We start from the raw sequence: 18534 nt of genomic DNA on the forward strand, positions 1-18534 counted from the left end.
AGATTGATTTTGAGATTGGTGAAGTTTATCAGTTTTTCTATCTACTAATTCACCCCCCCCCCCTTAGTTGTTGACCAGATCCTTGTTCTTTCATCATACCATCAGGGGAATCGAGGTTAAAAAAAACATGATGAAAACTTTGAGCTATTCAAAACAAAAATGGTGGATCTATTGGTAGATCGTGATCTATGAACTATCATTGATGAGAAAGTTAAAAGAATTTTATATGCTCAATATGACATTATGGATCAAAATGTAAAAAGTCTCATAAGATTATGTCTTGCAAATTCTATATTGATCATGAAGAACCTAGTGCAAAAAATTATGGGAAAAATGGGTGAAACCTATCAAGTTGAATCCCTAGTTAACATGTTACTTTTTGTGGAAGAAGTTATACTATATGACATGGAGGAAGGCCAACAAATTATATGTCTTATGAATGCATTCAATATGTTGGTGTTGCAATAAAGTTTAGTGGGCGTAAAAACGTACGACAAAGAGTAATGTTAGATTGTGTTAAGTTCTTTATCTAATTCATGAGATAGCCTTGGCATGGCCATTGGGAGTACTTTTATAGTCTCCAAGGTTGAAGTTGATATATTATTTAGTTTTTGAAGAGATGAAAAGAAAATGTTCCATCAATGCCTAGGAGGCCTTGAATGTTCATGGTAGATTATAAAAAGAGGTAAGAATGAAAGCAATGAGACAATTCAAGATCCATATCAAAAGTGGAATCTAAGTCTTCTAGAAAGTCCAAAGCAATATGCTTGAATTCTATGAAAATTGGTCACTTCTAGAAAGAATGTGAAGAAAAAAATTGATTATAATTCTACATTTGAGAAGGAAGATGGAAATGCCTTTGTTGCATGTTTGGCCACTCATGCAAGTGATAATGCATGGTTAATTGATTTTTGATGCATTTTTTTGTATAAACTTTAATACAAATTAATTTGTGTAGTGTAAACAATTTGACTGAGGTATTGTGTACATGGGTGATTATTTTTATTTATGGTTGTGGTAGAGTTCAAATTAAATTCTCTAATGGTATACTTAAGAAAATTAGTGGTGTTCTACATATCCATGGGTTAACATAAACCTATTATCTATTAACAAATTTATTGATGTAGTTGAGTAGGTTGTCTTTTTTTTTATGCATAGTGCAAGACGACTAGAGAGGGTATGGTAGAGGTGTCAAATTGGGCACTTTATTTGGATGCATGCATGGTTGATTGTTATAGTATTTTTGTTGATTCATCTAATTTATTGGACAAATGTGTGGTATCTTCTTCAATAGATGGTCATGCCTTTTTAGTACCTAAGGATGCTTCTTCTATTGAAAACTTGTCACTGGTTGGAAAGAGAATATTGTGGAACCAAATATTAGGCCACATAGGAGACAATGTGATGTGAAACTTAAACAATAGAAACCTTATTGAAAATTTATTCGATTGTAATTTCGACTTTAATTTCAATGTACATTTCATTTATGAAAAAATAAATTGTGTTAAATTTTATTCAAGTTTCATAATTCTTCTAGGTTATTAGATTTTATCCATTCAAATGTGTGTAGTCTTATAAACGATCATCTTATTATAAGTATTTTTATTGTGTTACATTTATTAAAGACAATGGTAGAAGGACATTGGTTTATTTTCTTAGAAGAAAAATCTGGAGTTTTTAGTCATTTCAAACAATTCAAAACTATGATAGAAACTCAAATTGGTAAAAAAAATTATGTGTCTAAGGATTAATAATGGTTGTCATTTCTTTCTATAAAATTTGATAACTTTTACAAATATTGTGGTATTTAGAGGCAAAAGACAACTCAATATTCTCCATAATAAAATGGAGATGTAGAATATATGAACATGATACTAATGGAGAAGGCTAAGAATATGCTTAAGTGCAGCTAGCTTGGAACAAAAAAAATTTAAATCAAGGTTGTAGCCCCTACTTGGTACTTGGTCAAAAGGACTTTTGCATCAACTCTTGTTAAGAATATGCTTAAGTAGAGCTACCTTGGAACACAAATTTAAGGTTGTAGCCCCTACTTGTTGCTTAGTCAAGATGCCTCTTACATCAACTCTTGTTGATAAAACACTTCTAGAGGTATGCTCAATCAAAAATCCTTCACTAAGGCATCTTTGTGTTTTTGTTTTTGCAAAATATGCATGTGCCAAAGGAGAAACACATTAAATTGAAAATAACAAGGTTGTCAAATATATTTTCATGAGTTATAATCGTAGTGTGAAGGATACAAGATTTGAGATCCCAATGCAAAAAGGGTACAATACAGTACAAGTGTTATTTTCAAAGAATTGAAGCCTTTTTTCATTGTATTGCAATCAAAATAAATTTAAAAGAAAGATGTGATTTAATTTCCTCCTATTCCAAGGAAATTTGAATCAAAATCCCAGATTAGAGAAGTTGAGGAGATATCTTTGAGCTCAAAATCTCCATAAGAGGAGGTAGAAGCTCCAACTAAACTTGTTTGAGGGTCAAGAAAGAATAGACAACCATCATAAAGTCATTCCACTAATGATTGGATATATATATTCTTTAAATACAAACATTAATGAACCAATGATTTTGATGGTGGAGATAAGTCATGGACTCAATCATTGGATTATGAGTGTCTCCCTTTTCAATGTCATTGATACTTCTTGGTTGGTCACTTGGCCATAGATTGTTCTCTCTTCACATCATAAAGACATTGCTACTTGGTTGAAGGATGCTAATGGTGATCACTTGATTGTCCAAGCTTTCAGGTCTTCTTCTTGATGTCTTCTCCTCGGATGATGATGATGACTCTTGGGATAATAATGAGAATCTTGTTGCTAGTATGTCCTCATCATGTCTTGTGGACCCTGTTGGGTAACCTCTTGCATTGTTCTTGCAACCTACTTTTCATGTTTCTCATGTTCAAATCAATCCTTTGGTGGAGGATGTTTCACCTTGTCAACTTATTTCTCCATGTGCGGATAGGTCCTCTGAAGGGGTTGGGTTTCCCCTCATGCTTCTCCTTGTATTAGTGTTCTAGGTTATAGTATTGTCTGGGACTATTGTTAGTTGACAAAGGAAAGCTATTTCTTTCTCCTTTCCAAACTCTTCCCCAAGTTTTGGGTGAAATTTATACCCGCTCTTGATGTGGGTTTCTATTAGCAATATTTGTGTGTTGTAAGTGGTACGTTAATGGCATGTGTAATATTTTAAGTGGTTTTTTAATGGCCTATTAAATGTTTTAAGTAGTATGTTATTGGCTTAACAAACTAACTAATGTGATGTACCAAAGATTATAATTTTGGAACATTCAAAGGCACGGAAAACCATACATTAAGTGTATAATCCAAAGGCCTAACATATTAGTAATTTGAACAATTGAAACTCATAGATTCATCACAAGCATAATATTATTTAGACACAACAATACCAAACTGAAAGAGTCTGAGACATGATTTGACCAGAAAAAGTTATGCTTAAAATCATAAAAGCTTAAACAAGTAACCAATTCTAGATTCTTACTTCCAAATGACATAGAGAATATTTCAATCATAAACATAAGCAAATAAACATAAAGGCCATAAGTTGGCAAGGTCTAATTATCTATCTTGCATAAACTTGTAAATGGATATTGGAGGAGAAACTAGAGTCTAGTGGTAATGTTGAAAAGTACAAGGCATGGGTATTTCTAAAAGATTATTGTCAAGTTGAGAGAGTTGATTTCATGAGATACTTTCTCCTATTGCTAAAGTTTCATCCACTAGGTTTTTGTTTTCTATAGCAACAACTTATGATTTAGAAATTGAACAAATTGATAAGAAAAGTACTTTTTTCATGGTGACTTAGAGGAAAATTTGCATGTTGCAACCTATTTACTTTTTTATGAAAGGTAGATAACAGTTAGATTGTAAATTAAAGACATGTGTATGGCTTCAAGTAGCCTTCTATGATGCAACACTAAAAAATTGACTTGTGTGTTCATATTGAGATTTGAATAGTTGAAATTGAATCATTGTATTCATTATAAATTTGATGGGGATGTTTTATTTATTATTGCACTTTATATTGATGGTATGTTAAGGGAAAACAGTTGATTTGTGAAATGAAATCTCAACTTGGAGCAAGATTTGAAATGAAATATTTAGGTGTGGCAAAACAAATTCTTGGTAAGGAGATAAATATAGAGCAAACAAAAAGTTATATCTTGGCCAGAATAAGTATGGAAATTAAATTTTGTAAAGGTTTAGCATATATATTTGGGTAGGATGTGTACGCGGGAAAATGTGGTGACCAAAATGAATAAATCGAGATCAACAAACCCACATACCAATGAGACTCTTGGTGCAAGTATATAAACTAATTGAACTAGTTTAACTTTCCAAAGGGTGTCACATTGTTCTCTATCTCACAAGATCCCTAAAGCCAATGGTTTGCTCTCAGATCATTGAGCAAGTGACTTAGGAATGACAACTCCAAGAACGAGTGATATTTGATCTACATGCATGAATGCATTCTAAGATCTATATGATGTGTTAAAACTATGATGATTAAGTTAAGATGAAGATAATGATATGATAAAAGATTAATAAATTATCCTAACATGATATACTAGCCTACCATGAATATTCTATAATATGAAAAATGCTTTTAAATACTATGATGATGCTTAGTAAATTAGGCTATAATGTAGATGCATAAAACTTGGAGATATGGATAATGAAGAATGAGAGCTCTATTTATAGGGAAAATAGGGAAATGGATGGTTAAGATTGAATAATCTTAACAAGGGCTAGGATTGAAAGTTAATCAATCCATGTTTACAATTCTCACCAATGAAATGGTGACAATTGTCAACAAGAGATTGCTTGAGAAAAGATGCAAGAGGCATTAAATGCCTGAGAAGACATGAAGGTTACTCTAAGAGGTAAGGGTTAGGGTTAGGTTAGGGTTATCCAAGGGGTAAACTCTTGTGAAAGGGTTAAATGGATAACTATGGTCAAAAGCCATAAGTGTTTGATGAGACCCTTGAGTCAAAATTATGGTTAAGTTAGAGGAAAGTCTCTAACCAAAGGTCAAAGGTGAGTTAACCATAAATGGTTATGTAAGAGCCTTTAATGGTTTGGAATACTTTAGAGGTTAACCATTTGAAGACACAAATTTTTTAATGGTTATTGAAGACTTTGGAGGCTTTGAGAAGTGACTTCCCTTTACTTAGGAATGTGACAATAATTAGGAGATGAATTAGGCTAAATTGGAAGTGATTAGAAGAATCTAGAAGGGGTTTAAGAGGCAAGTGGGAGATGTAGGAAAAGGCAAGTGGATGAGGGAAAAGGATTTTAATTAAAATAAAATTACTTTATTTCAACCAAAATAGATGCAACTTGCATAAATACAAGTGGGGGGATTTAATTAATAAATTAGGTTTATTTATTTGCAAGGATCAATTTAAATAAAATATAAATTTAATTAAAAAGGGAGAAAGGAGAATTAATTAAATAAAGTGATTTATTTAATTAAAGTCTTAGAAAAGGTTTTATGTGAATTTGATAAAATAAATTGAGTAATTTATTTAATTAAATAGATGAATGCGAAGAATTTAATTAATAAGGGGAATGAGGTTAAAATAAATATTAAATATTTATTTTAGGAAGGTGGTCAGATTTATACGTCTACAAGATGAAAATGGAATAGAATGAATTGAAACCTAATCTCACTCCCATTCACTCATTGGAATATGAAAACTCCTAAGGAGATGATTCACTATGACTTCCTCTTATGAAAGAGAGTCAAGGAATATCTTTAGGGTTTCTATTCCTTTGTTGCTATGAAGAGGAGATGTTCAAAATGTGACAAACTAAACTAAGGAAATGATTAAAAATATAAATACAAACTGAAATACAGGAAAATGTAGATATGAAACTAAGGCACAAATTACAGAGTGGAAATGAAACTCAATTGTGCACCTATCACCAGAAATTGGGCTAAACTGAGCTGGACCAGGGCGTTAGACGCTCTAGTCTATGTCATTGCACTGAGTTGATCTTCTGGAATCTGCACCCTAAAGTCCTGAGACATTGAACTGCCACAGAAAGCACCAAAATGCAGAGGACTAGGGTGTTGGGCGCTCTAGTCCTAGACCAAAAGCATTGGGTGCTTTGATCCCAAGGATCTGGGACCTCCTTTTGGATCTAAACATGTGTCTACAAACTCTGGCTTTTTTGAAGATCGTGTGTCCGTCAAATTTATGTACCTGCACCTACAACTTGAAAAATGGTGTTTGGGTCGCTATATAGGGTTTTTCCTTTGTCAAACCCCTTGTTTTGGTGATTTCCACCTCCATAAATAGCCAATAATGTATTGAAATGTGTGTGTGCTAGAACCTTATGTGTGTATAAGATCCTAAATATACTAAAAAAATGCAAAAATTAGAGTTCTACCCTATACTTTTGAGTATAAACCCTAAATGAAAATGAAAATGCTTCAAATCACAAATGCAATAAAGGATCTAAAGCAATAATGTAGATTTGAAAATAAGTGTTATGAAACTCATATGAAGACATGAAAATAACATGAAACCATACCAAACCCTAAAGGAGAGGTACAATTCAATCATCAGTTGGTGGTCTCCTATTATTCTTCAATATCTTCAAAGCTTCAATTGATGATGAAAATGGTTGATTTAGACTTGATGAATTCTTTATTTGTTGATTGAAGACTTCATATAACCTGCACTTTCATTTCACAAGAGGCTCCTTCAATTGCTAGAGAATTGGATCCCTCAAACGAGGAAAGGAAAGGGTTTATATATGAAACCCTAACTTTGCTTTTGATCAAAGGCCGACCTAGAATTGATATATTTTTGTAGTGTCATAAATTGTACACCCTTAATTAGGGTTTTCCAATTTCACGCTTAGGCTAGCACCCACCTTAGTGTGATGCATTTGCATGTTAAATTCCCTGTAAGCATTTAATTAATTAATTAAATTAAATCTAAATTCCCCACTTATCACTTCACACATCATAAAATTGGGCCCTTAACTCTAAGTGTGCCCCTTTTTATTTATCCTTTTAATCAATTAATTCATCAAAGCCCAATTAGGTCCTATTTTGACCTTCAAGGCCCAATTTCGCATATCTAAACACCTTGAATTGTTGCACCAACTTGGGGGTCACCTTATAATCACAATACCTTGCATCTCTAGAAATTTGAAAAAAAGTTGATACGACCTATGTGAATCACACTGGTCACAACTTTTTCTCCCTGAATTTTGGGATCATGTTTTGGCAGTATTATAATGTTTGAATCCATTTTTTTGCAAAAATATACCAATTCTAAGTTGGCCTTATGGTGATTTTAATTTATGAAATCCCTATATAAGGCATCCCTCTCAATTCATTTTTCATATAATCTAATCATATGCAAACATTATCATCAATTCAAGAGAAAAGTTGATTCAAGGAGCAACAAACTACATCAAGGCATCTTCAAAATATGTTTCAATGATTCTTTCGTGATGGATTGTGTGTGATTTAACATGTTATTGCATCAACACATGAAGGACTTATCCTAAGAGCATTGCATCGCCTATTGAAGGTATAATCATCTACATTCAAGCATTTCAATCCCTTGCCCTCGAAAGGCAATATTTTCCATTACACTTCAATTCAATTTTAATTTCTATTTCAATTAAGGTTGATTCAAAACCCGGGGTTTGACCTAAGGAAAACCCCTATCCACAACACAATTTCACTTCTTTTTGTGTGTAGGTGGTAGGTTCAGGAGCCATGCAGGTGGGAAAAGACAGAGGAGACCGAGACAAAGTAAACTGCCTTTTGTAGAAATTCTGAAGACACTCTAGGACCAGGGCATTGCAAAGGGACCATATCATTGGAGGACCAAGGTCCTTCATCCTGGTCCTGCTAGGACCAAAGCGCTCGGCACTCCGGTCTTGACAATTTTTCCCCAATTTTTAGGTACAGGCTATGATCTTCTTCTTCTTCTCAGATGCCAGTTAATAGCTCTATTTGATTTCTGCGACATTCTATTTTCATCATTTAATTTCAATAGATTTAGCATTTATGATTCCAAACCTAATTCAAGTTACACAATTTCAACTCAAACAAAAGGGGAATTAGGACCTCAATCAACATTCAACCCTCTTCTTAATAGAATTTAGGTTGGATCTATTGAGGGTTCATCCTCCTTTTAATGTATTGGTTAATTTGGCTAAGGTGGTCTTATCCTACTTGGTGAAACCCTAGTTCCAAATTACACCATTACAATTTTCGCAAAAATCTAGATTTAAACATTATAATACCACCAAAACATGATCTCGAAATTCAGGGAGAAAAAGTTGGGACCAGTGTGATTCATCCGGTCTTATCAACTTTTTTCCAAATTTCTAGGGATGTAAGGTATCGTGATTATAAGGTGATCTCCAAGTGGGTGCGACAATTCAAGGTGTTTAGATATGCAAAATTGGGCCTTGAAGGTCAAAATAGGACCTAATAAGGGCTTTGATGAATTAATTGATTAAAAGGATAAATAAAAAGGGGCACATTTAGAGGTAAGGTACCAATTTTATAATGTGTGAAGTGATAAAAGAGGACTTTAGATTTAATAAAAAAATTTAATTAAATGCTTATTAAAGGGAATTAAAACAACACAAAATGCAACACACTAAAGAGGGTGCTAAACTAAGCGTGGAATTGTACCACCCAATTAAGGGTGTGCAATTTACGACGCTACAATATTCTAGATCGTTGTGTGTTCCTATTACTTTTGGAATGAATGTGTATATTATATAATGTCTTACTTCTTCTTTAGAGGTGGAAGAAATTAGTAGACTACCTTATTAGAGTGCAGTTTCAAGTCTTATGTATGTTATGGTTTGTACTAGACCAAACATTGTCCAAGTCGTGGAAGTTGTAAACAAATTTATGTCTAATCCTAGACTAATTCATTAGGATGAATCCTAGATTAATTTGTTGAGATGAAATTTAAAAAGTAATTAGGTTATATAAGGTGCATATCTAAGTATCATTTATTCTTTCATGGAGATATGCATTTCTTACCTAGTCATGGTTATGTGGACTCATATTGGGGTGGAGATATTGATAATGGAAGATCCACTAGTACATACTTGTTTACTTAAAACTGAATAATGCGATAAATTAGACGAGCAAGCAACAAGGTGTGGTTGCTTTGTCTTATACTAAGACTAAGTGTATGAAATTTACTCATGTCCATTAAGAAGTCAAGTAGTTGAAAATTTTGTATTCAAATGTTGGGTTGAATCAAAGTGCAATTACTCTCTATTATGAGATTCAAAGTGCGATTTTTTTAGCAAAAAACTCGAAATTTCTTTCAAGGACCAAGCACATTGATGTGAATTATCATTATGTTAGAGACATGGTCAAAGATATAAGGGTAAAACTGGAGAATTTTCAAGTTTAACAAATGTTTTAGATGTATTAACAAAGCCCATGAGCACAAAAAAAAATCAAATTGTGTTTAGATCCTATGGGTCTTTTGGCCCCTAGCAATAAGATTCCATGATGGTATGTTTCCTTTTGGCTCCAGCAAGGTATTTGACAAGTGAGAGATTGTAGAGAATTAAGGTGTCTCATCCTTGCAAAACTCTTAGATTTATTATTTTAATTATTTAGCATTTTCTCACATTTTATCATATTCATATTATTCAAATTATGCTCCAACCAAAATGGGGCATTTGAATTTGTGACAACATATTTGATCATGTCGATGTGTAATGTCTTCCTTGTTTTCAACCTTGAGGTTTCTAGATATTGATTACTATTTGACTATGTATCAAGGGATGCCTAGGTTGTACTTGTGCTTGTTGCTTTTGGGTGATTTCTTAACGATTTTGCTTCATTTTTTGCATTGTGGCTTGTGTTCTTATCTTGCTTGGTGTGTTTGGACCACATGCATGTTTGAGATGTATATTATTATGTCAAGTTCCTTTCAAGATTTTGATGTATTTAATTATGGTGGTATTCTTTGAGATGAATGTGAAATACTGTCATACTTTATTTGTTGTTATGGTTTAATTTATGGATATGTGCATTAATATTTGTGTAGTGATTATATGTTATCATGATTTATTTCAATTGAATGCATTAATTACTTATATGATGGTGTACCTCATTGGATGAGTTTGATATGTTTTGACTATTTATATATTGAGAAGGTATGCTTGGCATGTACACTGAGTAATTACATGTACATGGTTATTTCTCCAATTGGCTACAAAGGTCTACGTTATTCATCAGTGGTGGATATTTTGAAGATGTCATATTGGACCTCCCTACTATAGTCACCAATCATACTTCTGAGTCGTGTATGGTATGTGTCATGTTTTACCCTATGAGAACTCGAATCTTAAAATTGAAAGTGATTTCAAAGTCAATGTTGTGGAATACCCCTAAATGTTTGATTTAATATTTTTGTTTCAATTCATGTTTTTTGTAAATTCAATTGAAAAGTATGCTTTATGGAATTAAGTCATAAATTTAAATGTTATTGCAGTGTCTTAAATTGTACTCACTTACAATGTCATCCTCACTTGGTCCTCACTTGGTGCTTCAGCTTCCAAGGTTTGACTAAAGTGTTGATTCTGCTCACACCACCTATCAAACCCGCTTTTTCACTATTTTCATAGTCTCGCCCCAAATCTAGAGCCCTGATTTCCAAGACCATGGCACCCAACACTATGGTCCTCTCAAAAAGGACCCAATTTGGAGCCTCATAATGGTCACATAATTTGGGCAGGGACCTAGATTCTGCATCGGCCCACTTTGGAAAATTCATTTGATTTTCAGGTAGACATGTATAAGAGGAGGTCTACCCCTCTCTTTTTAAATAATAATGAATTGAAATCAAGATCTACACTCTATAAAATTCAAGTGAGCAAGCAATTAGTCTTTCGTCAAGCATCGAAGCATAAGTGAATTCAAGTTTCAGACATTGAAGATGGCATCCATGATCTATGTTTTATGAAAACAACACACATGAAACCCTAATTCCTTTGTGGAGGTCAAACAAAACTTCATTAAGGTATATCATTAGTGTTCCAAGCATTTTGGATCTTTCCCTCAAAAGGAAAGCATTTTGTTGTAGTATTTCTTTTACATTTATCAATTCAATTTCATGGTTAATTCCAAAACTGAGGTTTGACCTAAAACAAATCCCTATTCTGAACATATTTTTCTTTCTCTCTACGTACAGGAATAGGTATAGAGTTATACTCGGGAGGATCAACAAAGTTCATAGTGACGAACGAGTTCAGTTTTTAATGGCAAAAAATTCGAAGGACCATGGCAAATTGATACTACATGATCCTAAAAAATCAGTTTGAACTTTTGAGAACAGATTCCAGATCACTTATTTTGCATAAATCCAGGTCAATGGCTTCATGGGACATCTATAGCTTACTATTTTTGTCAAAATACTTATATTATCATCTATTTTGTCCTAATCATCAACAATCAAATCAATTCAACCTTAGAAGGAGAAAGGCCTTATCCAAACAGCTTGGAATCTAATCAGGATCTCAGTCTTTTAAAGCTAGATCTATTAGATTCCTTCTCCTTCCAAATTGTACTCGCTTACAATTTTGTCCTCACTTGGACCTCACTTTGGCACTTCAACTTCTGAGGCTTGATTGAAGTGTTGATTTTTCTGACACCACCTATCAAATCTGCTTTTTCACTATCTCCACAATCTCCCCCCAAACCTAGAACCTTGATTTCTAGGACCATGGCATTGGGCGCCATGGTCCTCTCAAAAAGGGCCCAATTTGGAGCCTCATACTGGTCACATAATTTGGGTGGGGACATAGATCCCATGTCAGCCTACTCCAAAAAATTAATTTGATTTTCGGGAAGACATGTATAAAAGGAGGTCTACCCATCTCATTTTAAATAATAACAAATTGTAATCAAGATCTACACTCTAGAAAATTCAAATGAGCAAGCAATTAGCCTTTCATCAAGCATTGGAGCATAAGTGAAGTCAAGTTTCAAACTTTGAAGATGACATCCATGATCTATGTTTTATGAAGACAACACACATGAAACCCTAATTCCTTTGTGGAGATCAAACAAAACTTCATGTAAAGCGGAAAATCGAACCCTAGGTGTTTCCCCCCCCCCCCCCACTCCAAGGAGAGAGAAAGGAGGGTCACTAGGGTTGACGATTTTCACTTGGGAGAGACTTTACATTCAAAAGAGGGGTTGAAACCCACAAGATCCAATCTCACACAATGCAAGACTGGATTCTAAATGAGTTTCAAGGGTTAAGACATCAAGGATACCCTCTTTTGTAAAGAATGTAGATAGAAAGATTGAACTAGGAATGCATGTAAAGTAAGAAAGATTCGCTTATAAATGGAGATAGGGACACAGGATGAAGCTACGGACCTGAAATTAGCAGTAAAATGTCGAGACGATGTTGTTCTGCAAATTTGAGCGAAAGTTGACGGGACGATGGCGCCCGGAGTGCACACGGTCCTCCGAAAAATCCGCGAAATGAAGGTGGATCTGTTCGTCTCTGCACAAGGATTCCAGATCTTCAATTACAGCCGCATACCTGCAACCTACACACAGAAAAGAGAGGACGATTGGGGGGTTAGGGATGAGGGGTTTGCCTTCAGGTCAAACCCCGGTTTTGGAATTAACCAAGAAATGAGAATGTTGTAAATGTAAATGTTTGTAATGTAAACAAGTACTGATACCTTGTTGTAAGAATGTTTGTATTCTTACATGCAAAGGTGTAATGATGTTGTATGTTGTATGTTGTAAGTGATCTCCTCTTCAATGGTTGAATCCTTGTCTTGAATGCAACACCTAGCCTTGAATGGAGACTTAGAATGCTCAATTGCTTGAAGGAATGCTTGAATGCTTGAATGTTTGAATGTTTGAATATCGCTTCCGCGTCTTGCCCTTGCTTATTTCCTTCCTTCCTTTCTAGGAGAGGAAAAGTAGTTTATATACTTGTCAATTAGGGTTGAGAGACTGATTTTTCCAACCTTAGGCCGACCTAGAAGCATCATTTTCCGAATTGCAAACTTAAAGACCCGATGCCCAACAAGAGACTGGGCCCAAAATAGGGCCAGGGACCAGGGCGCTGGGCGCCATGGTCCCACCTCCCGGGACAGTAGGGTGCAAGGAAGGATCAAGCCAAGGTGCAGAAATATGCAGTTTTTGATGTCGTAAACAGGTTTCGGGGTCTCCATTCAGGTTCAACGTTGCGCCGCCATCGTGAAGACCCAAATGCAGTCGAAATTGCAAGTGTCGCAATTTTAGGACGCTACAACATGAAACCCTAATTCCTTTGTGGAGATCAAACAAAACTTCATTTAGGTATATCATTAGTGTTTCAAGCATTTTCAGCCTTTCCCTCAAAAGGAAATCTTTTTATTGTAGTCTTTCATTTACATTTATCAATTCAATTTCATGGTTACTTCCAAAATTGGGGTTTGACCTAAGGCAAAACCCTATTCCCAACATAATTATGTTTCTCTCTATGTGTAGGAATAGGCACAAAGTTGTACTTAAGAGGATAGACAAAGTTCACGGTGACGAATAGGTTTAGCTTTCGACAATAGAAACTTTGGAGGACCATGACGAATTGATACTACCTGGTCCTGAAAAATCAGGTTGAACATCTAAGAATAGATTCCAAACAGCTTATTTTGCCCAGATCCAGGTTTGTGGCTCTGTGGGACATCTGTAGCTTACTATTTATGTCATAATACTTTTATTATCACCTATTTTGCCCTAATCATCAACAATCAAATCAATTCAACCTTAGAAAGAGAAAGGCTTTATCCAAAGAGCCTAGAATCTGATCGAAATCTCAGACTTTTGAGGCTAGATCTATTATCCTTCTCCTTCCAAATGTATTGGTTAATTAGGTCTAAAAATGGTTTTATTATCTTAATGTAACCCTAACCCTAATTTTCCACCAATCTACTTATATATTTAATTATGGATAGATTTAAATATCTTATGTAACTTGCATAAAAATTATACTTGATTTAATCATCATGAGTAAATGATTGCAAATGTTTTATTTTTGCTAAATGGAGTTGTGAGATTATAGAAAATAGAAAATTAGAAGTTAAGAAAATTAGAAAGATAAAAAAAGAGAGATAGAAAAAGGGTTCAAAAGGGAAATGGAAGGCTCTTATTTTTCATCGTTCATATTTGGGGAAATTGCTCTCCAAACTCTCCTCCAAGCAAAATTTGAAATTTTAATTGTGGGGGCAAATATGAATTCGGATTTGATGGGATTTGAAGCAACGAGATAGGAATTGGATCATGATAACATGTGTGTTTTATTTTCCTCTCAAATTCGATTAAAAGGCACATTTTTTATTATTTTGTATGTATTCAAATTTAAGGCATTTCTTTATTTCCCTCTTTTTATTTTGAGAATTCTTAAAAAAAAAAAAAATTGTGTCTTTTAACCATGCCAAAAAAAAATTTAAATGTTTGGAAATTGAATTTTATTTCATGAACCAATTGTTGTTTAGTTTTCAATCAAAAGGATATCTTTCATTTTTTAAAAAATTTCAAGTTTGTTTGTTTTTAATGTAAATTTTGAAGCTCCATTAATGGAGTTTGCATGTACTTTCTAGTGTTTCATGAAATTGTAAGGGCAAAATATGAATTTGAAAAGTGAAATTGAATGATTTAATTTGGGGGAAGTAGAGTCTCCTTAATGGATTTTTGTAAGGATTGTCTTATAATCATGTTTTCAAAATTGTCAAAGAATTTGATGTTGTTTTTTTATGCATTAATTTTTGTGCCACACTCTTTTCTCATGAGTCATGATGAACCTTGGATGAAGGTACTAGAGATTTGCATTGGAGTGGCTCCCATCGTGTCCCCAAACCAAAGTGGCATGTTGGCAATCACATTGGGAGTTTGCTAATCAAGTGAAAACTAATAAAATATATGTTTTAAAATTAATCAAGATAATGGATGCAGTGGTTGTATAGACTCAAGGATGAGTTTGGAAGGCATTTTGGCCCTAAGGACTACGGACTTGTAGGTTTCCTCTAGGTGCAAGTTGATCACACCCAACATCACTTAGCCATACCAGTGACCTTTGCAATGGCACTCCATGTGTCCTCTCTAGCATCTTATCCTAGTGCCTAGTGTATTTGTTATGCCACTAGTGATTTTATTTTATGTCATTGGTGTTTAAGACCAACAAGGACATATTTTGGGTCCATCTTGTGATGTGGTTATGTGTTTCTTTAGTGATGTGTATATTGTGTGTATGCTCTATGTTTGGCGTGAGTGTTAGCCTTCTCCCAATGTGTTTGGTGTGAGTATTCGTATGGCCCATGTGACTAACTCCTAGCATGGTGGGAGTGTATCTTTTGATTCTACGAGGTTGGCTAGCATGGAAACCACGATCGGGGATTGGACGATCGACAATTGAGGTCGACCATTGGATCATGCTCTACAAAGTTATTTTTTTCAATTAGTTATTTCATTCGAATGTAAAATTGTATAACTATAGGACATTTGAGTCCTATTATGATGTAATTGTATGTTTCTTTATTGGACCTCTCATTCAGGGGGATTGTAATCAAAATGGTAATTGATAGTGAAATTAATCCTAGTCACATGACTCGGTGTTGGTTTTAATTCTTATGCAGCGTTAAGATAAAAATGAAGTAGAACTGATATGAAGCTCCTTCGCTCGCACCTCTGCTCCTTCATCTGGCTTTTCTCCTTCGCTCGCTGTCCTGCTCGTCTATGAGGATTGGAGTGGTTCATTGAAGCATGGTTTTGGTGACAATAGCATGAAATTGGGCAGTTCTGGACATGCCTCTTTTTTAATAATCGCTCCTCCATTCACCGAGTTGATGCCTCAAACCAAGTTCCAGAACGACAAGTTGGATAGTGTAGATGTTCGAATTCATTGCTTAGTGTGGACGAGATGCTATGGTCCATGTTGCGCTTGCTCGTTCCAATGGAAACATTTCAAACCCTACATCCGACAAATCTATGTCCCTGTGAAGAAATACAATCTCACCACTAAACTTCAAAGTTGTGCCTCCCTGGTATGCCCTAGGGCTGAATGGGGACCATTAATTTTCTGGCACTTTTGCGCCGCCTGGGAAATCCCTTTCTGACCCTCCTCCCCATTCTTTTGCTTTTCAGAGCTGCCCTTTCTCTGTTTGCCATTCGGCCTCTATTCCTGAGGTTGCAACAATGAGGATTATTTGCAGGACCATGCCCTCATTTGCATATTCATGAAGGTTTGCCCTCTATTCTAAAATTTGAATCTTTTGAAGATAGGGAACTGATATTCAAAACTTTCAAGGAGATTTCTTAAGCATGAAGCCATGGTTCCCTTCTTTCGACCTGTGAAAGCTATTGGCGATGGCCTAGGTAAGTGCCACATCATTTCAAAGGAAACAATCAATTACGAAAATTCTATATATGCTCCTACGTCAAAATCAATCTATCAAAAGATCTGTTGACAAAGATTTTTCTGAAAGTTCAAAATAGATGGTCGTGCCAACCTGTAGATTACGAAAAAATTACTTTCAGGCTCCGAAAATGCTACCCAACAGACCATGTTACTTCCTAGTGCAAAAAGAGACAAGCTTCAGAGAAGGTTGCCCCATACGGTTGGCCCACTTGGTGGGATGGGATTGAATCCAATCATTATGTTATTTCTCCAACCGATCAAGATGTTCATGCTTCTTCTCATACATTTCAAGGAAAGGATTCAACTTCGAACTCCCCCTCTCCTATCAATGCGCAAGATCATTCTTTGGGGTGCGTGCCAAAAAAAAGTCCAAATATTGCTCTTATAGAGATATCCTCACTCTCCTTGGAGAAATCTGAGTTGAGTCATTAATAACGGTGGAACCTTGAATGAGGAAAATATCAATTGCATGCTTATCTCCCCCAAGACGTAACAAGAATGGACAAAGGTGAAAAGGCAGAAAACTCCAACTTCAAAACAAGAGCATCTGATGACTTTAAGATCCTCAAAGAAAAGAGAAAATCTAAATGTGTAATAAGGAAGCACACCCATTTTGGGTTGATGTAATGTCTATTTTTTTATTATTTGAAATTTAAATATTCATAGCATAAATTGAATGCCATATTTTTATGGGATCCTATGACGTGTATAGCATATTTTTATTGTGTGTAATAGTCTAAAATAGAGGAAGTTGCTTTAGAATCTTGACTAGCATTATTAAGGCGTTTACTCTTGCCATGCAACACTAATCTGAAGGGTGGAATTATGACAATTTGGGCGTCCAAGTTGGGTGGTCAACTTGACAATATTGATTAGATAAGCACAAGGAGACAAGGGGAAGATAGAGGAAGCTTTTGACCAGAGCTAGGAACCTGTGGGAGACAAGGGGGTCCCAACTATGTATCAAAGAATTCTCTTTCACCAACCCCAAAAGAGCAAGGGGAGAAAGAGAAGGGCCTTTTCTCCTTGCACGAACTATTGTCCAAGCAATACTATCATCCATCACCCCAATAATGGGGAAAACAAGAGGTGATTCTCCAACTAGACAATCAACAATCATCGAAGTAGGGCAACAATATTACAAGGCACATTAGCAACCACCAAAGAAGATGGTAGCTAAGAGGGAGCAACCTGTGTGACTTAAGACTAATTAGGAATAGAAAGAATTGTAGAAGGAACATATGGACACAACGGGGTCCCACCTAGAACACGATGCTCAGAAATCTTTAGGTTAGAGAATGCCTCAAAGGGAACCTCAACGGTTAAGTGTTCTTCCTTAGAATCTTTCCACCATGTAGAACCTTTCCTACACAAACGAGAGTAGTCCAAAGCTAAGTGACCGACAGTGAAGCCTCATAATCCAACGGTTGTGTCCAAGGCATGCCCTAACCATCAAAACCACATGCCCATGGAGAGGTTTTGAGATGACAATGTCAACAAGAATGCAAGAAAAGGTGAAGTGACCCAAATGAGAAGTGGAATCATCCACCTTCAAAAATGACCAATAGAGTTGTCCATGGCCTCATAATAGGAATCATCCCAAAACTGAAGTGAAAAGTAAGGCAGTGTGACTCAAACCGAACACAGAAAGAGTGGTGCAGTGAGGGGATTGAAAGAGGGAGTCCAAGGTTTGATGGAAAGAGAATGCTCTCCCCAAAGCCCAATATTTTCCCATAACTATATTCCGATCATTAGACGAAGCAAACTCATCTTTGAAAAAACCTTTGCACAAGGAAAGATTTCCAAGAGATCTAGAGCCAGTTGTGCAAGTCAAGAAGAGTAGGCAAGTCAAGAAGAGTAGGCCAGAGGATGGAGAACTGGCAAACCAAACCATGCCTCTGGTAGAAATCCTCATTATCTACCACGTCCTCGACTCAAACAAGGACTAGAGAGGAATTAGCACAAGAAAGTGGTTGAATTGCACGCTGGAGAGCAAGTCCAAACCGAGCAGCAAAGGCATAACTTTGGGTCTTCGCATTAGATCCCAGAACAAGGTT

This window comes from Cryptomeria japonica, chromosome 1 (assembly GCF_030272615.1).
Source record: "Cryptomeria japonica chromosome 1, Sugi_1.0, whole genome shotgun sequence".
NCBI classification, from domain to species: Eukaryota; Viridiplantae; Streptophyta; class Pinopsida; order Cupressales; family Cupressaceae; genus Cryptomeria; species Cryptomeria japonica.